Source organism: Bombina bombina, chromosome 3, assembly GCF_027579735.1.
Source record: "Bombina bombina isolate aBomBom1 chromosome 3, aBomBom1.pri, whole genome shotgun sequence".
Lineage (NCBI taxonomy): Eukaryota > Metazoa > Chordata > Amphibia > Anura > Bombinatoridae > Bombina > Bombina bombina.
This window is the reverse complement of record NC_069501.1, coordinates 676,424,687-676,452,210: the sequence shown is the minus strand read 5'-3', so window position 1 is coordinate 676,452,210 and position 27,524 is coordinate 676,424,687.

Here is a 27,524-nt window from a genome sequence, read left to right as displayed (position 1 = left end):
GGCTTCAGTGAATCTGGGCCAGGGAGAAGAATCTCGGCCAAGGAAGCAGACGAGACGGCGGTTCCTGGAGTTATCGCCGAGCTGTGGGAGAGCGCAACCCAGCTGTACGCACACAATGTGTGCTTGCTCCTCCCACCAGAAGTCTGCTAATTTTGTATTTCCTGACCTTTGTCAGAAAAATCTTCACCAATAGAGAATCTATTATGGTCCCTAAGAACACTACTCTTGTAGCAGGGTAAAGGGAGCTTTTTTCCAGATTCACATTCCATCCGTGGGAACAAAGAAAAGACAACAATATCTCTGTGTGAGATTTTGCTTATTGAAAAGATGGTGCCTAAACCAATATGTCGTCCGGGTAGAGAGAACAGATCACTGCCAAAAGAGCCCCCAGAACCTTTGAAAAAATTCTGTGAGCCCTGGCTAGACCAAATGGAAGGGCCACAAACTGGAAATGTTTGTCCAGAAAGGCAAATCTCAGGAATCTGTGATGGTCCCTGTGAAGAGGAACATGAAGATATGCATCCTTTAGGTCTATGGTTGTCATGAACTGACCCTCTTGTACTATAGGAAGAATGGAGCGTATAGTCTCCATCTTGAAGGATGGAACTTTGAGAAACTTGTTTAGACACTTCAAGTCTAGAATGGGATGGAAAGTTCCCTCTTTTTTAGGAACCACAAATAGGTTGGAGTAGAAACCGAGACCCTATTCCTGCACTGGAACTGGAACTTTTACTCCCAAGGAGGAAAGATGTTGTATACATTTAAAGTATGCCTCTCTCTTTACCTGATCTGCAGATAATATTGAGAGATGGAATCTGCTGCTGGGAGGAAAATTCTTAAATTCCAATTTGTAACCATTGAATACTATTTCCACAGTCCAGGGATCTGGGACATCTCGTATCCAGGCTTGAGATAACTGAAAAAGTCTGCCCCCCACCTGATCCGATCCCGGATTGGGGGCAAACCCTTCATGCTGATTTGGAATCACCTGTGGGTTTCTTTGATTGTTTCCTCTTGTTCCAAGACTAATTGGGTTTCCAAGAAGACTTGGGCCTAGATTTAGAGTTTGGCGGTAGCCGTGAAAACCAGCGTTAGAGGCTCCTAACGCTGGTTTTAGGCTACCGCCGGTATTTGGAGTCACTGAAAAAAGGGTCTAACGCTCACTTTTCAGCCGCGACTTTTCCATACCGCAGATCCCCTTACGTCAATTGCGTATCCTATCTTTTCAATGGGATCTTCCTAACGCCGGTATTTAGAGTCGTTTTTGAAGTGAGCGTTAGAGCTCTAACGACAAAACTCCAGCCGCAGAAAAAAGTCAGTAGTTAAGAGCTTTCTGGGCTAACGCCGGTTCATAAAGCTCTTAACTACTGTACCCTAAAGTACACTAACACCCATAAACTACCTATGTACCCCTAAACCGAGGTCCCCCCACATCGCCGCAACTCGATTAAATTTTTTTAACCCCTAATCTGCCGTCCGCCACCTACGTTATACTTATGTACCCCTAATCTGCTGCCCCTAACACCACCGACCCCTATATTATATTTATTAACCCCTAACCTGCCCCCCACAACGTCGCCGCCAGCTACTTACAATAATTAACCCCTAATCTGCCGACCGCAAAGCGCCGCCACCTACATTATAGCTATGTACCCCTAATCTGCTGCCCCTAACACCACCGACCCCTATATTATATTTATTAACCCCTAATCTGACCCCCTCAACGTCGCCGACACCTGCCTACACTTATTAACCCCTAATCTGCCGAGCGGACCTGAGCGCTACTATAATAAAGTTATTAACCCCTAATCCGCCTCACTAACCCTATCATAAATAGTATTAACCCCTAATCTGCCCTCCCTAACATCACCAACACCTAACTTCAATTATTAACCCCTAATCTGACGACCGGAGCTCACCGCTACTATAATAAATGTATTAACCCCTAAAGCTAAGTCTAACCCTAACACTAACACCCCCCCTAACTTAAATATAATTTAAATCTAACGAAATTAATTAACTCTTATTAAATAAATTATTCCTATTTAAAGCTAAATACTTACCTGTAAAATACATCCTAATATAGCTACAATATAAATTATAATTACATTGTAGCTATTTTAGGATTAATATTTATTTTAAAGGCAACTTTGTAATTATTTTAACCAGGTACAATAGCTATTAAATAGTTAAGAACTATTTAATAGTTACCTAGTTAAAATAATAACAAAATTACCTGTAAAATAAATCCTAACCTAAGTTATAATTAAACCTAACACTACCCTATCAATAAATTAATTAAATAAAATACATACAATTACCTACAATAAAACCTAACACTACACTATCAATAAATAAATTAAATACAATTACTACAAATAACTACAATTACATAAACTAACTAAAGTACAAAAAATAAAAAAGAACTAAGTTACAAAAAATAAAAAAATATTTACAAACATAAGAAAAATATTACAACAATTTTAAACTAATTACACCTACTCTAAGCCCCCTAATAAAATAACAAAGACCGCCAAAATAAAAAAATGCCCTACCCTATTCTAAATTAATATAGTTAAAAGCTCTTTTACCTTACCAGCCCTGAACAGGGCCCTTTGCCGATTCAGCCAATTGAATGCGAGCTCAATCTGATTGGCTGATTGGATCAGCCAATCGGATTGAACTTGATTCTGATTGGCTGATTCCATCAGCCAATCAGAATATTCCTACCTTAATTCTGATTGGCTGATAGAATCCTATCAGCCAATCGGAATTCGAGGGACGCCATCTTGGATGACGTCCCTTAAAGGAACCGTCATTCGTCGGGAGACGCCGGAAGAAGAGGATGGATCCGCGTCGGCTGCTTCAAGATGGACCCGCTCCGCACCGGATGGAAGAAGATCGAAGATGCCGCTTGGATGAAGATGTTTGCCGGTCCGGATGTCCTCTTCTTGCCGGATAGGAGGAAGACTTTGGAGCCTCTTCTGGACCTCTTCAGCACCGGATGCCAGGACGGATCGGTGATACCTGTTGAGGTGAAGACAAGGTAGGAAGATCTTCAGGGGCTTAGTGTTAGGTTTATTTAAGGGGGGTTTGGGTTAGATTAGGGGTATGTGGGTGGTGGTTTGTAATTTTGGGGGGGGTATTGTATGTTTTTTTTTACAGGCAAAAGAGCTGATTTTCTTGGGGCATGCCCCGCAAAGGGCCCTGTTCAGGGCTGGTAAGGTAAAAGAGCTTTTAACTCTATTAATTTAGAATAGGGTAGGGCATTTTTTTATTTTGGGGGTCTTTGTTATTTTATTAGGGGGCTTAGAATAGGTGTAATTAGTTTAAAATTGTTGTAATATTTTTCTTATGTTTGTAAATATTTTTTTATTTTTTGTAACTTAGTTCTTTTTTATTTTTTTGTACTTTAGTTAGTTTATGTAATTGTAGTTATTTGTAGTAATTGTATTAAATTTATTTATTGATAGTGTAGTGTTAGGTTTTATTGTAGGTAATTGTAGGTATTTTATTTAATTAATTTATTGATAGGGTAGTGTTAGGTTTAATTATAACTTAGGTTAGGATTTATTTTACAGGTAATTTTGTTATTATTTTAACTAGGTAACTATTAAATAGTTCTTAACTATTTAATAGCTATTGTACCTGGTCAAAATAATTACAAAGTTGCCTGTAAAATAAATATTAATCCTAAAATAGCTACAATGTAATTATAATTTATATTGTAGCTATATTAGGATGTATTTTACAGGTAAGTATTTAGCTTTAAATAGGAATAATTTATTTAATAAGAGTTAATTAATTTCGTTAGATTTAAATTATATTTAAGTTAGGGGGGTGTTAGTGTTAGGGTTAGACTTAGCTTTAGGGGTTAATACATTTATTATAGTAGCGGTGAGCTCCGGTCGGCAGATTAGGGGTTAATAATTGAAGTTAGGTGTTTGCGATGTTAGGGAGGGCAGATTAGGGGTTAATACTATTTATTATAGGGTTAGTGAGGCGGATTAGGGGTTAATAACTTTATTATAGTAGCGCTCAGGTCCGCTCGGCAGATTAGGGGTTAATAAGTGTAGGCAGGTGTCGGCGACGTTGAGGGGGGCAGATTAGGGGTTAATAAATATAATATAGGGGTCGGCGGTGTTAGGGGCAGCAGATTAGGGGTACATAGGGATAATGTAAGTTGCGGCGGTTTACGGAGCGGAAGATTAGGGGTTAATAATATAATGCAGGGGTCAGCGATAGCGGGGGCGGCAGATTAGGGGTTAATAAGTGTAAGGGTAGGGGTGTTTAGACTCGGGGTACATGTTAGAGTGTTAGGTGCAGACGTAGGAAGTGTTTCCCCATAGGAAACAATGGGGCTGCGTTAGGAGCTGAACGCTGCTTTTTTGCAGGTGTTAGGTTTTTTTTCAGCTCAAACAGCCCCATTGTTTCCTATGGGAGAATCGTGCACGAGCACGTTTTTGAGGCTGGCCGCGTCCGTAAGCAACTCTGGTATCGAGAGTTGCATTTGCGGTAAAAATGCTCTATGCTCTTTTTTTGGAGCCTAACGCAGCATTTTTTTGGACTCTCGATACCAGAGTTAAATTTATGGTGCGGACAGAAAAAAGCCCGCGTAGCGTTAACAACCCATCTACCGCCAAACTCCAAATCTAGGCCTTGGATTGTTCCTGCTTAGAAGAAGAAGGGGAAGGCTTTCCTCTGAAGTTATGAAAGGAACGAAAATTACTCTGACGTCCTTTAGGCCTATTCTTCTTATCTTGAGGTAGAAAAGACCATTTTCCACCTGTAATATCAGAGATAATTTATGCCAAACTGGGTCCACTTTAGAGGAAACATCCGCAGACCAGGATTTCAACCATAACGCCCTGAAGGCTAGGATAGTGAAACTAGAAGTTTTAGCTCCTAGTCTAGCAACCTGTAAAATGGCGTCTGCAATAAAGGAATTGACCAACTTAAGAGCTTTAATCCTATCTTGAATTTCATCCAAGGAAGTCTCTACTTGAAGAGAATCAGACAAGGTGTCGAACCAATAAGATGCCGCACTAGTCACGGTGGCAATACACACTGCAGACTGCCATTTGAGACCTTGATGAGCATAAATATTTTTCAAATAAGCCTTTAGCTTCTTCTTGTCCATCGGATCCTTAAAGAGCAGCAATCCTCAATAGGAATAGTGGTTCTCTAAGCCAGTATACTAAGGAGTCCTTGACAGGAAACATTTTCTTAAAAATGGAGAAAAAGACACCCCTGGTTTCTCCCATTCCTGTGAGATAATTTCCTTAGCACCGTCCGGCACAGGAAAAACCTCGGAAGTGGAAGGTTCATAAAAAAAACTATTTACTAGATTTCTTAGGCATGACAACGACAGGGGTATCTGAGTCAACTAAAATAGCTAAAACCTCCTTTAACAATACACAAAGGTGTTCAAGCTTAAATCTGAAGGATACCACCTCAGTCTCAGAAGAAGGAATTATACTGTCCGAATCTGTGATTTCACCCTCAGAAAGTCCCAATGTATCTTCCTCATCAGACTTATGAGAAAGGGCAACTTGGGAAACAGAACTGAGGACAGGAACCTTACTTTCTGAATTTCTAGATTTCCTCTTGCATTTTCCCTGTAATCTGAGAATGTCAGCTAATGCCGCAGATACCGCTGAAGATACCTGGGCAGCAATTTCTGCTTTTAAATAAACTCCACTAGGAGTTATAGAGGAACCACTGGGCACTGTATGTGATGCCATTAAGACTTGGGACGTAGCAGGAGAAAGCTGAGGTATTATTTTAACAGCATCATCCTGAGAGACCTTAGGCTCAAAAATGTGACCTTTATTTTGCAAGGTTTTCTTGACACATTAAGAACAAAATATCATTCAATTAGAAAATACTAGAACAACAAAGTCCTAGAGAGGTGCGCTGGTGTGTGATAGAGGGATACCCAGGGGAGGTCAGGCCACGCTCTTAGTAAAACAATGAGAAGAGAAGAATCCTATAGAGACAAAGGAGAGAGGCGCCACATAGGGTAGTAAAGTCTAGGCAAAGGACATACAATAGAAGAAGATCGCCCCCCTACAAGTAGTTACTCACAAAGGCAGTGGCACAACTGGAGTGCCCAGTAGAGCAGATCGAGACCAGTAGAGTCACCAGATAGACTCGAGGCAAGTGACAAACACCAAACTTCAGGTGTCGAAGGGCGTGATGAGAGATGTCCAATCTCAGCAGCTGAATTTCTCAAAGGAAGGCCGGTCCAATCATCAGTGAGCGGTGTGTACAGGAAAGCATCCCAGTGGGCCAATTAGAAGGAATCGACCAAAAGATTGTATATAACGATCAGAAAGAACAGAGCAAGCAACATAAAAAGTGTAAACTTTATTTTGTACACTATAGACACAGCAACGCATTTCTCAGCATGACATATGCTGTTTCATCAGGCTGTAACAGCCTCTATAGGATTCTTCTCTAATATTCAATTAAAATAAGCCAAGGAAAAACTACACTATAAATTTTATCCCAACTTATGATCGATCCCCAGCTAAAATTATGTGAGAAAAGTTAAGAAAAAACATTTGACATTTAATAAACATTGAATAAACTTCTAAAATAAACTTCTAAAATACCCCTCAGGCAACCCCACACCTCAATTACTGAGGTGCCTTACCACTACCAATTAAGACCGAATTACCCAGAAATGGAGAAAAACTACTTTTTCCTCAGAAACGTTATGAAGTAAACCCGGTCATGTGACCGCAACTGCCAAGCTTAAATTAATGCTGTGACAAAAAGAGGCACTACTTCCTGGTATACTGAGTACCAGAAATAACCATTTTTTCAAGCCTGACAGTTTAAAATGTTGCATCGTTTTATTTAAAAGCAAAGTGGAAATGAATAAGCTGCTGAAATAGAAAATTCAGCCTTACTTTCAATTTAAACTTGTATTATATTATCAAGTAAATATGTGTCGGAAAATAAAGTCTAATAAAAACATTTTACCCTTTCTTTTTAAAAGAGTTTAAATGTTAGTCTCACACATGCTACAGTGCCTTCTTCATGCCCCAGTGTAACCCATACAACAGGATTATCTATATCCCAATAAAAAAGCAGTGTCTTTTAATTTGTTAAGTGCATGGTTTCCCCAACTGGAAGAAAACTGGAAGAAAAAGCACTTACCTGCTCCGCTGTCTGGCATGTAGACAGTTACAAGGTATGAGAGGACACAGTTCCTCACAGAGACCTTTGAAAAAGAAAGAACAGAGTAGCCAACTCTGGCTTTCTAAACTATTGCTGCAATTGTTAGGAAAATGCAGTAAGTAACTCTTTACAAGTTCCTAACTGCTTTAAAGCCACCACTACCCGACTGAAGGAATGACATGAAATACGGCTATACCCCAAAACTTGCTTGTAGTTTAAATCAAATTTTTTCTTCAGACACCTAAACTTCACCTCCTCCATGCACCAAAGGCAAAGAGAATGACTGGGGGTTGTGGGTAAGGGAGTGATACTTGGCAGTTTAACTGTGGTGCTCTTTGCCTCCTCCTGCTGGTCAGGAGTGACATTACCAACAGTAATTACTCAAGCCGTGGACTCAACATATCTTAGGAAAGAAAGATTGCATAAATGCCTAAACGTAATTGCCATTTTCATATTTATTTATTTACATTAAACATAAATGGTAAGCTTTTAAATGTCTTTGCACGATTACCTTTTTTTCCATGGCCATCTTTCCAGGGTTTGAAGAACTGTATGCAAGTTGCTCTATTGGTTTTCAGACCACTGTAGAAGATTAGCCATAACAAGATTTTTTTTTTTTTATTTATGAATAGTATATATCAGTATAGAATATGCATAAAGAATTGTTGATTTAAAAAATAAAATTAAAACTGTATTTTATTAGCAAGGCTTTAATGGTTATGCTCATACTGAACAGTCTAGAGGTACACCCGTTGAATACTCCTGCTTAGTATATTCAACTAATTTCTTTTTCTGTGGAAAATGAAAGGTCAGGTGTAAAAGAGAGAGGCCTAGATTTGGAGTTTTGTCGGTAACGACCCGAAAAACTAACGCCGGCTTTTTTCTGGCCGCACCATAAAAATAACTCTGGTATCGAGAGTCCACATAAAAGCTGCGTTAGGCTCCAAAAAAGGAGCGTAGAGCATTTTTAACGCAGCTTCAACTCTCGATATCAGAGTTGCTTACGGACGTGGCCAGCCTCAAAAACGTGCTCGTGCACGATTCCCCCATAGGAAACAATGGGGCTGTTTGAGCTGAAAAAAAAAACCAAACACCTGCAAAAAAGCCGCGTTCAGCTCCTAACGCAGCCCCATTGTTTGCTATGCGGTAACCCTTCCTACGTCTGCACTTAACACTCTAACATGTACCCCGAGTCTAAACACCCCTAAACTTACACTTATTAACCCCTAATCTGCCGCCCCCGCTATCGCTGACCCCTGCATATTATTATTAACCCCTAATCTTCCGCTCCGTAAACCGCCGCTACTTACATTATCCCTATGTACCCCTAATCTGCTGCCCCTAACACCGCCGACCCCTATATTATATTTATTAACCCCTAATCTGCCCCCCACAACGTCGCCTCCACCTGCCTACACTTATTAACCCCTAATCTGCCGACCGGACCTGAGCGCTACTATAATAAAGTTATTAACCCCTAATCCGCCTCACTAACCCTATCATAAATAGTATTAACCCCTAATCTGCCCTCCCTAACATCGCCGACACCTAACTTCAATTATTAACCCCTAATCTGCCGACCGAATCTTGCCGCTATTCTAATAAATGTATTAACCCCTAAAGCTAAGTCTAACCCTAATACTAACACCCCCTAAGTTAAATATAATTTAAATCTAACGAAATTAATTAACTCTTATTAAATAAATTATTCCAATTTAAAGCTAAATACTTACCTGTAAAATAAATCCTAATATAGCTACAATATAAATTATAATTATATTATAGCTATTTTAGGATTTATATTTATTTTACAGGTAACTTTGTATTTATTTTAACCAGGTACAATAGCTATTAAATAGTTAAGAACTATTTAATAGCTAAAATAGTTAAAATAATTACAAATTTACCTGTAAAAGAAATCCTAACCTAAGTTACAAATAAACCTAACACTAGACTATCAATAAATTAATTAAATAAACTACCTACAATTACCTACAATTAACCTAACACTACACTATCAATAAATTAATTAAATACAATTGCTACAAAGAAATACAATTAAATAAACTAGCTAAAGTACAAAAAATAAAAAAGAACTAAGTTACAAAAAATAAAAAAATATTTACAAACATAAGAAAAATATTACAACAATTTTAAACTAATTACACCTACTCTAAGCCCCCTAATAAAATAACAAAGCCCCCCAAAATAAAAAAATGCCCTACCCTATTCTAAATTACTAAAGTTCAAAGCTCTTTTACCTTACCAGCCCTGAACAGGGCCCTTTGCGGGGCATGCCCCAAGAAATTCAGCTCTTTTGCCTGTAAAAAAACCCATACAATACCCCCCCCCCAACATTACAACCCACCACCCACATACCCCTAATCTAACCCAAACCCCCCTTAAATAAACCTAACACTAAGCCCCTGAAGATCATCTTACCTTGTCTTCACCATACCAGGTTCACCGATCGGTCCAGAAGAGCTCCTCCGATGTCCTGATCCAAGCCCAAGCGGGGGGCTGAAGAGGTCCATGATCCGGCTGAAGTCTTCATCCAAGCGGGCCAGAAGAGGTCTTCCATCCAATTGAAGTCTTCATCCAAGCGGCATCCATCCGGAGCGAAGCGGCAGCATCCTGAAGACCTCCACCGCGGAACATCCATCCTGGCCGACGACTGAACGACGAATGATGGTTCCTTTAAATGACGTCATCCAAGATGGCGTCCCTCGAATTCCGATTGGCTGATAGGATTCTATCAGCCAATCGGAATTAAGGTAGGAATATTCTGATTGGCTGATGGAATCAGCCAATCAGAATCAAGTTCAATCTGATTGGCTGATTGGCTCAGATTGAGCTTGCATTCTATTGGCTGATCGGAACAGCCAATAGAATGTGAGCTCAATCTGATTGGCTGATCGGATCAGCCAATCCGATTGAACTTGATTCTGATTGGCTGATTCCATCAGCCAATCAGAATATTCCTACCTTAATTCCGATTGGCTGATAGAATCCTATCAGCCAATCGGAATTTGAGGGACGCCATCTTGGATGACGTCATTTAAAGGAACCGTCATTCGTCGTTCAGTCGTCGGCCAGGATGGATGTTCCGCGGTGGAGGTCTTCAGGATGCTGCCGCTTCGCTCCGGATGGATGCCGCTTGGATGAAGACTTCAATTGGATGGAAGACCTCTTCTGGCCCGCTTGGATGAAGACTTCAGCCGGATCATGGACCTCTTCAGCCCCCCGCTTGGGCTTGGATCAGGACATCGGAGGAGCTCTTCTGGACCGATCGGTGAACCTGGTATGGTGAAGACAAGGTAGGATGATCTTCAGGGGCTTAGTGTTAGGTTTATTTAAGGGGGGTTTGGGTTAGATTAGGGGTATGTGGGTGGTGGGTTGTAATGTTGGGGGGGGTATTGTATGTTTTTTTTTACAGGCAAAAGAGCTGAATTTCTTGGGGCATGCCCCGCAAAGGGCCCTGTTCAGGGCTGGTAAGGTAAAAGAGCTTTGAACTTTAGTAATTTAGAATAGGGTAGGGCATTTTTTTATTTTGGGGGGCTTTGTTATTTTATTAGGGGGCTTAGAGTAGGTGTAATTAGTTTAAAATTGTTGTAATATTTTTCTTATGTTTGTAAATAATTTTTTATTTTTTGTAACTTAGTTCTTTTTTATTTTTTGTACTTTAGCTAGTTTATTTAATTGTATTTCTTTGTAGCAATTGTATTTAATTAATTTATTGATAGTGTAGTGTTAGGTTAATTGTAGGTAATTGTAGGTAGTTTATTTAATTAATTTATTGATAGTCTAGTGTTAGGTTTATTTGTAACTTAGGTTAGGATTTCTTTTACAGGTAAATTTGTAATTATTTTAACTATTTTAGCTATTAAATAGTTCTTAACTATTTAATAGCTATTGTACCTGGTTAAAATAAATACAAAGTTACCTGTAAAATAAATATAAATCCTAAAATAGCTATAATATAATTATAATTTATATTGTAGCTATATTAGGATTTATTTTACAGGTAAGTATCTAGCTTTAAATTGGAATAATTTATTTAATAAGAGTTAATTAATTTTGTTAGATTTAAATTATATTTAACTTAGGTGGGTGTTAGTATTAGGGTTAGACTTAGCTTTAGGGGTTAATACATTTATTAGAATAGCGGCGAGATTCGGTCGGCAGATTAGGGGTTAATAATTGAAGTTAGGTGTCGGTGATGTTAGGGAGGGCAGATTAGGGGTTAATACTATTTATGATAGGGTTAGTGAGGCGGATTATGGGTTAATAACTTTATTATAGTAGCGCTCAGGTCCGGTCGGCAGATTAGGGGTTAATAAGCGTAGGCAGGTGGAGGCGACGTTGTGGGGGGCAGATTAGGGGTTAATAAATATAATATAGGGGTCGGCGGTGTTAGGGGCAGCAGATTAGGGGTACATAAGGATAACGTAGGTGGCGGCGCTTTGCGGTCGGCAGATTAGGGGTTAATAAGTGTAGGCAGGTGGAGGCGACGTTGAGGGAGGCAGATTAGGGGTTAATAAATATAATACAGGGGTCGGCGGTGTTAGGGGCAGCAGATTAGGGGTACATAAGGATAACGTAGGTGGCGGTCGGCAGTTTAGGGGTTAAAAAAATTTTTTAGAGTGTCGGCGATGTGGGGGGAACTCGGTTTAGGGGTACATAGGTAGTTTATGGGTGTTAGTGTACTTTAGAGTACAGTAGTTAAGAGCTTTAGAAACCGGCGTTAGCCCAGAAAGCTCTTAACTACTGACTTTTTTCCTGTGGCTGGAGTTTTGTCGTTAGATGTCTAACGCTCACTTCAGAAACGACTCTAAATACCGGAGTTAGAAAAATCCCATTGAAAAGATAGGATACGCAATTTACGTAAGGGGATCTGCGGTATGGAAAAGTCGCGGCTGGAAAGTGAGCGTTAGACCCTATTTTGAGTGACTCCAAATACCGGCGGTAGCCTAAAACCAGCGTTAGGAGCCTCTAACGCTGGTTTTCACGGCTAACGCCAAACTCTAAATCTAGGCCAGAGAGAGTGAGTTAGAAAATCACTGTGTTGTATGTAGCAAGGTCAGAAAGAATGCACTATACTTACATGCAGTATGCAGTACACACACTAGCCTCTCTGGTGGAAAAGAGGAATATACTATTTGCAGAGGTAAAGAGAAATGAAAGGTAGCAAATACACTATGAAAGTTCAATGGATTATTTTTCCCATGACTGATTATTTTAATTTCCCTTAATTTATTTATATACCGTTGCGTTTTACAGGTTGAAAGTAAACTTCTTTGCTATAGCGCAACTTTATATCTCTGGTTAACTGTTAGGTTCAACTAAAATGTTTTTCAAAACACATCAAAATTATGTTTAAAAGTACAGTTATGCTCATAATAATACTATCTAATATATATTATTTAAAAAAATGTATAAAAAGTTATAAGGCCTCAAAGATATGCGGTCTCAAGAAAAAAAGAACTGCAAAGGGCTTTAACCTAGAGATACATACATACACATGTCTAAATATTCAGATGTATGTGTGTGTGTACATATGTGTTTATATATTATGCAGTAATCAAGTTTGCATGCGCACAAAACGCATTTGCAGATGACCTTGACTACACCATTTGTTTGATTTTATGTGTGCTGAATATCGTTTTGGTTTTATCAAGGAATAAAAGAGAACTTGGATTTTACTTTTTTGTATGGATCTTTATTGGTACAGTGCTCTTTATCTTTTGGCTTGTGTGGAGCGGATACGCTTTTAAAGCAGCACTGATACCTATTTCTTTCCTCTCACACCCACTCTCCATTGTGCCGGCTACAATTTGCAAGTATTCACTGCAGCGTCCATTGAGGTGAGACGAATGAGCGCTCTTACGTCCCAGTAATTCCACTGTGTCTATTATATATATTTACAAGTTATTTTTTTATGGAAGACCAGAGAGTGCAGTCTTTTTACTGAATACTGCATTAACTTTTATTCTTTGCACCCTGAAAGTTGCTGTGTTAAGTTGTATGCCCGGAGTGCAGTCATCTTTGGAACTGTATATATATATATATATATATATATATATATATATATATATATATATATATATATATATATATATATATATATAGTCAATCCAATAGATATTAAAGAAATATTTTTTTTTTATTAGTGACGTTTCAGGGAGTTTAACCCCTTCCTCAGACCATAAAAAACATGTTACATGTTATAGACTTACCCCATATTTATACCCCACACCGTGCAGTGATAATCCAAAGCAAGAATGCACACTGGCGTTCCAAAGGCGCAACTGCGCATGCTCCAACAGTCAGTGATGGCATCTCACCAGGGACAAACTAAAAAGCAAAGTAGAACGAGTTACAAAACAGCTGAGCATCTCCTAGCAACCCTGCTCATATCAATTCTAAACTAAACCAAACTGCTAATAAAGCCTCCTTGTTAAAGGGACATGAAACCCAAATTTTTTCTTTCATGATTTAGAAAGAGCATGCAATTTTAAACAACTTTCTAATTTACTTCTATTATCTAATTTGCTTTATTCTCTTGATATACTTTGCTGAGAAGCATATCTAGATAGGCTCCGTAGCTGCTGATTGGTTGCTACACATAGATGCCTCGTGTGATTGGCTTACCCATGTGCATTGCTATTTCTTCAACAATGGATATCTAAAGAATTAAGCAAATTAGATAATACAAGTAAATTGGAATGTTGTTTAAAATTGTCATCTCTACTTGAATCATTAAATAATTTTTTTGGGTTTAGTGTCCCTTTAAGATCATGAGACAGTGTGCATAGGATGTACAAGCAAACAAAAACCAACAACCTGCGCAATTAGAGAGATAACCTAAGTGTAGTATTGTTACTGAACATAAGTCAATGGTCCCAATGTTAATATATTTACACCTGGTGATAGAACACTTGTTCAATGAAATACATGTGTTACATGTTAAAGGCTAGATAACAAGCACGCTACTCTACATCCTAATGTGTGTGGATCTCTACTAAGTATAATAGCGCTAAATGCTCTTAATAGGACTACACTATAAGTACATATATAAAGCAACAAGCAATCTTAAACAGTAGCCTAAGAGTATCATAGGCAAACAGAGTCTATTGTAGCATAAGTGTGGGAATGTGAAATATGTCATATGTAATTGTCAATACACCTGAGCTAACAATGTAATTCTTAGTCTATGTATTAAACACTTGTTAAGCAAAATTCTCCATCCCAGAGAACAAGTATATATACATAGTATCACCAATATTATATGTGTATGTACCTATCACTATTGGGCATAACTAGATCATTGAGTGTGTTAGGTTGGGGCATATAAACACATAGGTAAAGCAACCCTAATGAGCAAAATCATATACTCATATCTAAATTGGGAAATATAAACACACATGATTATTATATAAATATATAGTTAAATACCCTACTGTTCTTGTTTAATTTCATGAAAGCAATGAAAAGGTTATCACATTCAGTAGAAATGATCATAGAATATTAGCAATCTTGTGTCACATGAATAGGCATACAATAACAAAAATGCGTATAATAACACATGCTTAAAGAAGATAAGCAGAATTAATCATAGAGGGAATAGGGCCCCTTGGGTCCCTGATGGTCCAGGTAGACCTTATGCCATCTCATACATATATCACATAGATCCACTTTATAGAAAACATTGTAGATCCATGTTAGTGTTAAGTCCCCTAGGTACTAGGGTCTGCAGGGAAAATATCCACCCCCCTAGATGGAGGGGGAACATGATCAATGAGCATGTACTTGAGTTCTGAAGCAAAGTGTTTGGCCACAAGGAAAAGCTTGGCAACGGGTTGATCAGTCTTACCAGTTTCTAGTGCATTCCTGATACCACATCTGTGATTGGCCATACGCGTTCTGAGATCATCAATGGTTTTACCAACATAATACCGTCCACAGCTACAGTGTAGCAAATACACCACATATCTAGTGGTGCATGTCAGTCGGTACCTGATATTGAATTTTTGGTTTGTCCATGGGTGTGTGAAAAACTTTCCCTGTGTCAGGCCATTGCATGTTGTGCACCTGCTGCATCTATAGCATCCGTTCTTAGTAGCTCCCAGCCATGTCCCAGGGTTGTAACTCGCTTTGAAGTCAGGGTGCATCAGGATGTCCTGTAGGGATCTACCCCTCTTGTACCCCACTCTTGGTGCTTCATATTTGGTTAATGGTAGTTGTGGGTCACTTTTAACGGTTTCCCAATTATTCCTGAGGATAGACAGTCCCTGCCATTTATCTGGCGTATAGGTAGTTACAAAGGTTAATCTTTTCTCCTCTGTTTCATCTTTGATTTTCCATAGTGCCTCTTCTTGGGTGAGTGCCATTAGCTCATTCACAGTCGAGCCAAGATTCTTATCGTGGTAACCTCTATCCTTAATTTTATTTTTCATGTCCACTAGTTGTTGGACTTTAAATGTGTCAAGAGAGTTGTTCCTGATGACTCTCTTGAGTTGAGACTTTGGGAGTGCTCGTTTTAGCTCTGGTGGGTGGCAACTGTCAGCCCTGAGCAGATAGTTTCTGTCTGTATCCTTTGGAATATCACTGCAAGGTGTGGGGTATACATATGGGGTAAGTCTATAACATGTTACATGTTTTTTATGGTCCGAGGAAGGGGTTAAACTCCCCGAAATGTCGAAATGTCACTAACAAAGAAAACTATTCCTTCCTTATCGGTGAGTGGCTTTCTATTGGATTGACTGTATCTGGATGTTTAAGAGCACCCTGGAAGCTGCTAACAAATTGGGATTGCTGGCCAATTTACTATATATATATATATATATATATATATATATACAGTATATATATATATATATATATATATATATATATATATATATATATATATATATATACATATATATATATACATATTCTTATATAGACATACAGTATATGTATGTATATGTACATTACCCTTTGCAGTAAAATACCTTGTTATATACCATATATCTTTTAACCCTTATAATTTCTTTTGTATATTTATATGAATACTTTTTATCACATATTAAAAGTGTTTATATGAGTGTAAACTGTATTTTTAAATGTGTTTATGTTGTGTTTAGTGCATCTTTTTTTAAATGCACTAGCCTTTACGGGTGAGGGTTTCAGTCGCGCTAACCTGATGAGTGTAAAATGCAATTGCGTTCTCGCAATCTCATTTACTTACGATGCGCTATTTCTAACTCATGTAAAATGCCGATATCGCTTGCACGCAACAGTTAGCGCGCCACTTGTGATCTTGTGATTATTTTTGGAATATAAAAATACTATTGAAACTATCCAAGAATACACTATTTAATAAAATATTGAAAATTCTTATAAACATGTCAGAAGTATGTGGTAAACCATTAAAAAAAAAATCATCTCCTATGAACATTGTCTGTAAAAACAAACAACGCCAACATTGTGCTCCACTAAATAGACAAAACTCTCAGAAAAAATATTGGTCCTCTAAGTACAAAATGTTTTGTATAAATGTGTTTTTTTAGTTCTCCCCTTCACACTATAAATGTTTGTCCTGGGTCCTGTTCATATAAATCCATTTACAAGCACCTTGTTCTTGTTTATTGTTTTTAATGCAGCCAGTTCCAAACCATCCTTGCCTGTAATATTGATGGGTTTTACATGGATCTGTTTAAAGTTGTTACAAATACTATCCAGGCTATGGCCCCTAGTTATCAAGCCGTCAACCTCAAATACGCTGGAATTCTGCAGCATATTTGTGGCGAGGCTGATTCGCCTTAGTTATCAAGCCCTAGATACCGTCAAAAGTAGAATTTTGTGACGTAAGCTTCGATCCGCCGGACTCAGTCCGATACAGATCGATTCTTACGTCACTCTAGATGTTCCGCACACAAGTGCGGCACTATCTGACTACTTTTGCTAGTTATCAAAAAACTAGCAGGTACGCTCGGCACTTTTCCGGCCCAGCGTACCTGGTTTTCAAACCGCCGCCCTGGAGGCGGCGGATCCCATAGGAATCAATGGGAGTCTGACCATAGCGAAAGTTAATGTTCGCTGCTGCCAGACATCCCATTGATTCCTATGGGAGCTGTCTACACCTAACACCCTAACATGTACCCCAAGTCTAAACACCCCTAATCTGCCCCCCCTACACCGCCACAACTAAATAAATGTATTATCCCCTAAACCGCCGCTCCCGGAGCCCACCGCAAGCTATACTAAATATGTCAACCCCTAAATCGCTGCTCCTAGACCCCGCCGCAACTATAATATATGTATTAACCCCTAAACCGCCGCTCCCAGACCCTGCCGCCACCTACATTATACCTATTAACCCCTATCCTGCCCCCCCTACACCGTCACCACCTATAATAAAGTTATTAACCCCTATCCTGCCGATCTCGGACCTTGCCGCAACTAAATAAATAGTTTAACCCCTAAACCACCGCCCCCGGACCCCGCCGCAACTATAATATATGTATTAACCCCTAAACCGCCGCTCCCAGACCCCGCCGCCACCTACATTATACCTATTAACCCCTATCCTGCCCCCCCTACACCGTCGCCACCTATAATAAGTTTATTAAGCCCTATCATGCCCCCCTACACCGTTGCCACCTATAATAAGTTTATTAACCCCTATCCTGCCCCCCCTACACCGTCACCACCTATAATAAGTTTATTAACCCCATCCTGCCCCCCTACACTGTCGCCACCTATAATAAGTTTATTAACCCCTGTCCTGCCCCCCTTACACCGCCGCCACTGTAATAAAATTATTAACCCCTAAATCTAAGTCTAACACTAACCCTAACACCCCCCTAACTTAAATATTAATTAAATAAATCTAAATAATATTTATCTTATTAACTAAATTAATCCTATTTAAAACTAAATACTTACCTTTAAAATAAACCCTAAGATAGCTACAATATAAATAATAATTATATTGTAGCTATCTTAGGATTTATTTTTATTTTACAGGCATCTTTCAATTTATTTTAACTAGGTACAATAGCTATTAAATAGTTATTAACTATTTAATAGCTACATAGCTAAAATAAAGAGAAATTTACCTGTAAAATAAAAACTAACCTAAGTTACAATTACACCTAACACTACACTATATTTAAATAAATGAATCCTATTTAAAACTAAATACTTACCTGTAAAATAAACCCTAAGATAGCTACAATATAAATAATAATTATATTGTAGCTATTTTAGGATTTATATTTATTTTACAGGTAACTTTGTATTTATTTTAACTAGTTAGAATAGTTATTAAATAGTTATTAACTATTTAATAACTACCTAGCTAAAAGAAATACAAAATTACCTGTAAAATAAATCCTAACCTAAGTTACAATTAAACCTAACACTACACTATCATTAAATTAATTAAATAAATTAGTTACAAATAACTACAATTAAATTAAATTAAATAAACTAACTAAAGTACAAAAAATAAAAAAAGCTAAGTTACAAAAAATAAAAAAATAAGTTACAAACATTTAAAAATATTACAACAATTTTAAGCTACTTACACATAATCTAAGCCCCCTAATAACATAACAAAGCCCCCCAAAATAAAAAATTACCTACCCTATTCTAAATTAAAAAGTTACCAGTTCTTTTACCTTACCAGCCCTTAAAAGGGCCTTTTGCGGGGCATGCCCCAAAGAATTCTGCTCTTTTGCCTGTAAAAGAAAAATACAACCCCCCCAACATTAAAACCCACCACCCACATACCCCTAATCTAACCCAAACCCCCCTTAAATAAACCTAACACTACCCCCCTGAAGATCATCCTACCTTGAGTCATCTTCAGCCAGCCGACCACTCAATCAGATTGAGCTCGCATTCTATTGGCTGTTCCGATCAGCCAATAGAATGCAAGCTCAATCTGATTGGCTTTTAAGGGCTGGTAAGGTAAAAGAGCTGGTAAATTTTTAATTTAGAATAGGGTAGGGCATTTTTTTATTTTGGGGGGCTTTGTTATTTTATTAGGGGGCTTAGATTAGGTGTAAGTAGCTTAAAATTGTTAAAACAATTGTTAAAAAAATTGTAATATTTTTTAAATGTTTGTAACTTATTTTTTTATTTTTTGTAACTTAGCTTTTTTTATTTTTTGTACTTTAGTTAGTTTATTTAATTTAATTGTAGTTATTTGTAACTAATTTATTTAATTAATTTAATGATAGTGTAGTGTTAGGTTTAATTGTAACTTAGGTTAGGATTTATTTTACAGGTAATTTTGTATTTCTTTTAGCTAGGTAGTTATTAAATAGTTAATAACTATTTAATAACTATTCTAACTAGCTAAAATAAATACAAAGTTGCCTGTAAAATAAATATAAATCCTAAAATAGCTACAATATAATTATTATTTATATTGTAGCTATCTTAGGGTTTATTTTACAGGTAAAAATTTAGTTTTAAATAGGATTAATTTATGCAAGTATAGTGTAGTGTTAGGTGTAATTGTAACTTAGGTTAGTTTTTATTTTACAGGTAAATTTCTCTTTATTTTAGCTATGTAGCTATTAAATAGTTAATAACTATTTAATAGCTATTGTACCTAGTTAAAATAAATTGAAATTTGCCTGTAAAATAAAAATAAATCCTAAGATAGCTACAATATAATTATTATTTATATTGTAGCTATCTTAGGGTTTATTTTAAAGGTAAGTATTTAGTTTTAAATAGGATTAATTTAGTTAAAAAGATAAATATTATTTAGATTTATTTAATTAATATTTAAGTTAGGGGGGTGTTATGGTTAGTGTTAGACTTAGGTTTAGGGGTTAATAATTTTATTACAGTGGCGGCGGTGTAGGGGGGAGCAGGATAGGGGTTAATAAACTTATTATAGGTGGCGACAGTGTAGGGGGGGCAGGATAGGGGTTAATAAACTTATTATAGGTGGCGACGGTGTGGGGGGGCAGATTAGGGGACAATAAGTTTAATATAGGTTGCGGCGGGGTCCGGGAGCGAAGGTTTAGGGGTTAAACTATTTATTTAGTTGTGGCGAGGTCCGGGATCTGCAGGATAGGGGTTAATAAATGTATTATAAGTGGCGGCGGTATAGGGGGGGCATGATAGGGGTTAGTAGGTATAATGTAGGTGGCGGCGGGCTCCGGGAGCGGCGGTTTAGGGGTTAATATATTTATAAGAGTTGCGGCAGGGTCTAGGAGCGGCGGTTTAGGGGTTAATAACTTTATTTAGTTGCAGGGGGCTCTGGGGGCACCGGTATAGGGGGTAGAACAGTGTAGTTAGTGTGGGTGCTTAGTGATAGGGGTATCAATAAAGCTGTAAAAAAGCCGAAGAGCAGAGTGATAACTCTCACAGTCCGCTGCTCATCGCCCCGTACTTGGTGAGTGGCTTTTTGACAGCTTTTTTGATAACTTAGGCAAAATTTTGAAGGTCCGCGGCGGCGATAGTAGGCGAGCTTAGGCGGGCGTATTGAACCGGCAAAGGCAGGTAAAGTAGATGGCTTGATAACTACCCCCCTATGAGTGTAATTGCTTCTGATTCAGCCTAGCACTGTCAGTTCTTGTTGCTGATGTCATCATGTCCTCCTTCTTGTCCTTGAGGTTCTCCATTCCATGTAAATATCCATGTTTCACAAAATGATATTAGAAACCACCTAAAGTCTGTCCTGGATTTCCTAGCCATATTTATGTACTTCTTCAAGTTCACCTGTAGTCCTCCCTTGCTACAGTATTAGTCAATGAAAACTACCCTCCTGGTCAAAAATACTGTTTTGAGGCCACTTTGATTCTTTTTCAATCCTCCCAGCCAACACCCAACACATCCAAATATTCCAATACAGTAAATATAAGTCCTATGCTAAGCAGATGGTTGAGATACAAATGTGCTAAAAGGAGAAGAAATATAAAGACCACTAATAAAGGAAAGATTAAGGCAGCATAAGAGAGAGAAAGAGAGAGAGAGAGAGAGAGAGAGAGAGAGAGAGAGAGAGAGAGAGAGAGAGAGAGAGAGAGAGAGAGAGAGAGAGAGAAGAGGGGAATGTGAGGCTTAAATGGATAGTGAACACTGGAGGTTTTTAAATAAAAAAAAAGTATTTATGCGTAAAGAAACAACATTGCAGTATATTATCATTTTTTATTTTGCCCCTTTTATTGTCATTAAGCTCTCATAATTGTGGATTTTTTAATTATCAGAATGTGCTCACTACAGTCTTCTCAAGGCTCACCCTGCTACATATATTTCCCTACTTGGATTTAACTGATAACAATTGTGAAAAAATACATTGTATACTAACATTATTTCCAAAGTTACTGCCCAAAAATCAACTGAAACCACCTTTGCCAAGGTTACCGCCTTTGCCATAGTTGACCACCCTCTCCTCCTGCAGACTCTTAGCACTCTTGGTCTCTGGGACACTACTGTCTCTTGGATCCACTCATCTTTCCATCAGGTGCCTTTCTGTGTCATATGCTGGAAACTCCTCTTCTCAAATAAACAAAGTTACTCTAGCCTTGTATCCATTAAAAAGGGACCTTTATTGTATCTAAAAAAATAGGTAAAAACATTTTAAATAGTGCTAGTCTATTTTGGATATTAACAATATTCAAACATAGATAAGCTGAACAGTACATTGTATCTGCATGGTCCAAAGTACAAAAAAACAACAAAGTTTTGGACCTAAACTAGGTCCTTAGTCAAGTCTGCATTTATTCACACAATATTGTCTTTTATTCCCTCACAGGAAAGTAGGAATAGTGCATATTCATCTTCATTCAATTTCAAGAATTTGTTTTTTAACCGAAGACACAGAAGTGGAACACAAAGCGCAGGCCGGAAGCACAGAAGGAAGATCGCTTGCTCTGGTGATGAGGGGAAGAGGCCACTGGACACATGGGACGCCAAGAGCGTACATCGATCACTAAAGGTACACGATGGAGCTGCATACTGGGGTTCAGACTATCACATATTACAACAGGTTATACAAGGAGGACAAAATTATGATAAGGCCAATGATTGTTATACCCCAATAGAAACAGCTAGAAGATGTGATACTCCTAATATGAATGACAAAAATGAAAAAGATAATGAGATTCTTGCAGCCTTTGATGATAATAGCACTTTGCCTTTGAATACACATATTGATATTGATGTTGGACAGTCACATTCTATGGACAATCTGGTATATAATATTTGAAATTGCAAATTGAATGAGGATGAATATGCACTATTAAAAAGGGTTTGTTATTTTGCATTTACACAGGGGTTGATTCATTTTGTTTACAGTAAGATTTGCACATTTTTTAGGAAGATACAATTAAAAGCACACTTTGCTACAGATAAAACATTTTTCCTGGGACAACTAAATGATACACAGGTTTAGCAAAAATTAGATGCAGATCCCACTAACAGAATTAAAAAGGTAGTGGAACATATAACTTTAAGCTGCAAAGAGATTAATAATTACAGAGAAATGTAGGAATTGTTTATTGGTGAAACATCCAATGGAACCTGTTATATATACACTTCCAAAAATTCACATTCACTAGCCCACCAGGTAGACCAAGAGTTTCAGGTGTGGATTCAGTTTTCTCAAAGATTGCTATATTCCTGGATAACATTTTACAGGCTATGGTGATTAAAACTACTACATATCTAGAGGTTAGAGGCATTGTTTTAGATAAACTGAAAAATGTGGGACATAGTGGGGAAAAATGTATTCTTTTTACTTTAGATGAATGTAGCTTATATACACACCAATTAGACATACCAGTGGAGTACTGGCAGTTGAAAATATATTGAAAATTGATGGTACTTATACTGAAGATCAAATACAATTCCTGCTAGAGTTATTAGAGATAATTCTTTATCAAAATTATTTTCTCTTTTCTGACCCATTATTTTTTTTAAAAAGGGAACTGCCTTGGGCTCCAATGTTGCCCCAATATACGCCAACATTTTCATGAACAGTTATGAGGAATGCTTTGTTATTCCCATGATTTCTTCATACTCTATGGCACCTCCTGGTGGAGGCACATAGATGATGTTTTGGTGTGTGGCTGGGGACATTGGTAGCCTCATAACATTCATCAATGATTTAAACAACTCGGTAAAGGGTTTAAGATTTACACTTACTCACAGTTAATTATCTGTGGATTTTTTAGACACCTTGGTATTTTAAGAAAATGGTATATCGAAAGCAGATCTGTATGTTAAACCAAAAGATAAAAATAACATGTTAAGCTATAATAGCTGCCATCCACCAACTGTATTTAAGGCTTTACCTAGAAGTCAGTTTTCAAGAGTTAGACACAGATATATGTGAACAGAGATTATGTGAAATTGTAGAAAAGGTTAAAAGAAGCGGTTATCCAAACTGCCTATACAAGAAACAGAAAGAGCAAATTATACAAAACCATATGGATAAAAAAAAAACATGATAGAAAACCTGACAGATTATTTTTTGTAACAAAATACATGATCTTAGCAGTAGAGTAATAAAAATACTCAAGAAACACTGGCATGTATTAAAAGATCTACATACCCATGTATGCCTACAAAATAAATAAGAATGTGAAAGACTGCTTAGTACGTGCAGATGTAAGCAGTAGTAAGATCAATTCACAGAGTACTATAGGTCCCCATAGAATTGGTTGTTACCCTTGGCTTAATTGCAAAAATGGCAATTCTATGATGGTTAAAGGAGAGTTTTTTATCATCCTACAAAGGGCACAAAATATAAAATCAGACAATTTCTAACTTGCAGATCTAGTTACATTGTATATCCTATTAAATGTCTGCGTGATTGGAATTATTTGGGTGAATCCTGCAGAGAAGCAAGAGAACGGATCACGGAACACAAATCTAATATAAGATCACTTCTGCCGGCTTCCTTGAGGACACCTTGTCTCTTGGATCTTCGTGAATCTTCAGGGTTTAGTGTTAGGATTTTTTTAAGGGTGTATTGGGTGGGTTTATTTTTTAGGTTAGGGTTTTGGGCTTGAAATAGAGCTAAATGCCCTTTTAAGGGCAATGCCCATCCAAATGCCTTTTTCAGGGCAATGAGGAGCTTAGGATTTTCTAGTTAGGCTTTTATTTGGGGGGTTGGTTGTGTGGGTGGAGGGTTTTACTGTTGAGGGGTTGTTTGTATTTTTTTTTTTACAGGTAAAAGAGCTGATTTCTTTGGGGCAATGCCCCGGTTATTGATAGTTTAGTTTAGGCTAGGGTTTTTTTTTTTTATTTTGGGGGGCTTTTTTATTTTGATAGGGCTATTAAATTAGGTGTAATTAGTTTAAAGATCTGTAATTTGTTTTTTATTTTCTGTAATTTAGTGGGGTATTTTTTTGTGATTTAGCTAATTTACGGCTAGATTTGGAGTTTTGTCGGTAACGACCCGAAAAACTAACGCCGGCTTTTTTCTGGCCGCACCATAAAAATAACTCTGGTATTGAGAGTCCACATAAAGGCTGCGTTAGGCTCCAAAAAAGGAGCGTAGAGCATTTTTAACGCAGCTTCAACTCTCAATACCAGAGTTGCTTACGGACGCGGCCAGCCTCAAAAACGTGCTCGTGCACGATTCCCCCATAGGAAACAATGGGGCTGTTTGAGCTGAAAAAAAACCTAACACCTGCAAAAAAGCCGCGTTCAGCTCTTAACGCAGCCCCATTGTTTGCTATGGGGAAACACTTCCTACGTCTGCACCTAACACTCTAACATGTACCCCGAGTCTAAACACCCCTAACCTTACACTTATTAACCCCTAATCTGCCGCCCCCGCTATCGCTGACACCTGCATTTTATTTTTAACCCCTAATCTGCAGCTCCGTAAACCGCCGCTACTTACATCATCCCTATGTACCCCTAATCTGCTGCCCCTAACACCGCCGACCCCTATATTATATTTATTAACCCCTAATCTGCCCCCCTCAACGTCGCCTCCACCTGCCTACACTTATTAACCCCTAATCTGCCGAGCGGACCGCACTGCTATTATAATAAAGTTATTAACCCCTAATCCGCCTCACTAACCCTATAATAAATAGTATTAACCCCTAATCTGCCCTCCCTAACATCGCCGACACCTAACTTCAATTATTAACCCCTAATCTGCCGACCGCAAAGCGCCGCCACCTACGTTATCCTTATGTACCCCTAATCTGCTGCCGCTAACACCGCCGACCCCTATATTATATTTATTAACCCCTAATCTGCCCCCCACAACGTCACCTCCACCTGCCTACACTTATTAACCCCTAATCTGCCGAGCGGACCTGAGCGCTACTATAATAAAGTTATTAACCCCTAATCCGCATCACTAACCCTATAATAAATAGTATTAACCCCTAATCTGCCCTCCCTAACATTGCCGACACCTAACTTAAATTATTAACCCCTAATCTGCCGACCGGAGCTCACCGCTACTCTAATAAATGTATTAACCCCTAAAGCTAAGTCTAACCCTAACACTAACACCCTCCTAAGTTAAATATAATTTACATCTAACAAAATTAATTAACTCTTATTAAATAAATTATTCCTATTTAAAGATAAATACTTACCTGTAAAATAAATCCTAATATAGCTACAATATAAATTATAATTATATTATAGCTATTTTAGGATTAATATTTATTTTACAGGTAACGTTGTATTTATTTTAACCAGGTACAATAGCTATTAAATAGTTAAGAACTATTTAATAGCTAAAATAGTTAAAATAATTACAAAATTACCTGTAAAATAAATACTAACCTAAGTTACAATTAAACCTAACACTACACTATCAATAAATTAATTAAATAAACTACCTACAATTACCTACAATTAACCTAACACTACACTATCAATAAATTAATTAAATACAATTCCTACAAATAAATACAATTAAATAAACTAGCTAAAGTACAAAAAATAAAAAAGAACTAAGTTACAAAAAATAAAAAAATATTTACAAACATAAGAAAAATATTACAACAATTTTAAACTAATTACACCTACTCTAAGCCCCCTAATAAAACAACAAAGCCCCCCAAAATAAAAAATGCCCTACCCTATTCTAAATTACTAAAGTTAAAAGCTCTTTTACCTTACCAGCCCTGAACAGGGCCCTTTGCGGGGCATGCCCCAAGAAGTTCAGCTCTTTTGCCTGTAAAAAAAAACATGCAATACCCCCCCCAACATTACAACCCACCACCCACATACCCCTAATCTAACCCAAACCCCCCTTAAATAAACCTAACACTAAGCCCCTGAAGATCATCCTACCTTGTCTTCACCTCACCAGGTATCACCGATCCGTCCTGGCTCCAAAATCTTCATCCAACCCAAGCGGGGGTTGGCGATCCATCATCCGGTGGCTGAAGAGGTCCAGAAGAGGCTCCAAAGTCTTCATCCTATCCGGGAAGAAGAGGCGATCCGGACCGGCAACCATCTTGATCCAAGCGGCATCTTCTATCTTCATCCGATGATGACCGGCTCCATCCTGAAGACCTCCACCGCGGACCCATCTTCTTCCGGCGACGTCCAACTGAAGAATGACGGTTCCTTTTAAGGACGTCATCCAAGATGGCGTTCTTCGAATTCCGATTGGCTGATAGGATTCTATCAGCCAATCGGAATTAAGGTAGGAATATTCTGATTGGCTGATGGAATCAGCCAATCAGAATCAAGTTCAATCCGATTGGCTGATCCAATCAGCCAATCAGATTGAGCTTGCATTCTATTGGCTGTTCCGATCAGTCAATAGAATGCGAGCTCAATCTGATTGGCTGATTGGATCAGCCAATCGGATTGAACTTGATTCTGATTGGCTGATTCCATCAGCCAATCAGAATATTCCTACCTTAATTCCGATTGGCTGATAGAATCCTATCAGCCAATCGGAATTCGAGGGACGCCATCTTGGATGACGTCCCTTAAAGGAACCGTCATTCTTCAGTTGGACGTCGCCGGAAGAAGATGGGTCCGCGGTGGAGGTCTTCAGGATGGAGCCGGTCGTCATCGGATGAAGATAGAAGATGCCGCTTGGATCAAGATGGTTGCCGGTCCGGATTGCCTCTTCTTCCCGGATAGGATGAAGACTTTGGAGCCTCTTCTGGACCTCTTCAGCCACCGGATAATGGATCGCCAACCCCCGCTTGGGTTGGATGAAGATTTTGGAGCCAGGACGGATCGGTGATACCTGGTGAGGTGAAGACAAGGTAGGATGATCTTCAGAGGCTTAGTGTTAGGTTTATTTAAGGGGGGTTTGGGTTAGATTAGGGGTATGTGGGTGGTGGGTTGTAATGTTGGGGGGGGGTATTGTATGTTTTTTTTTA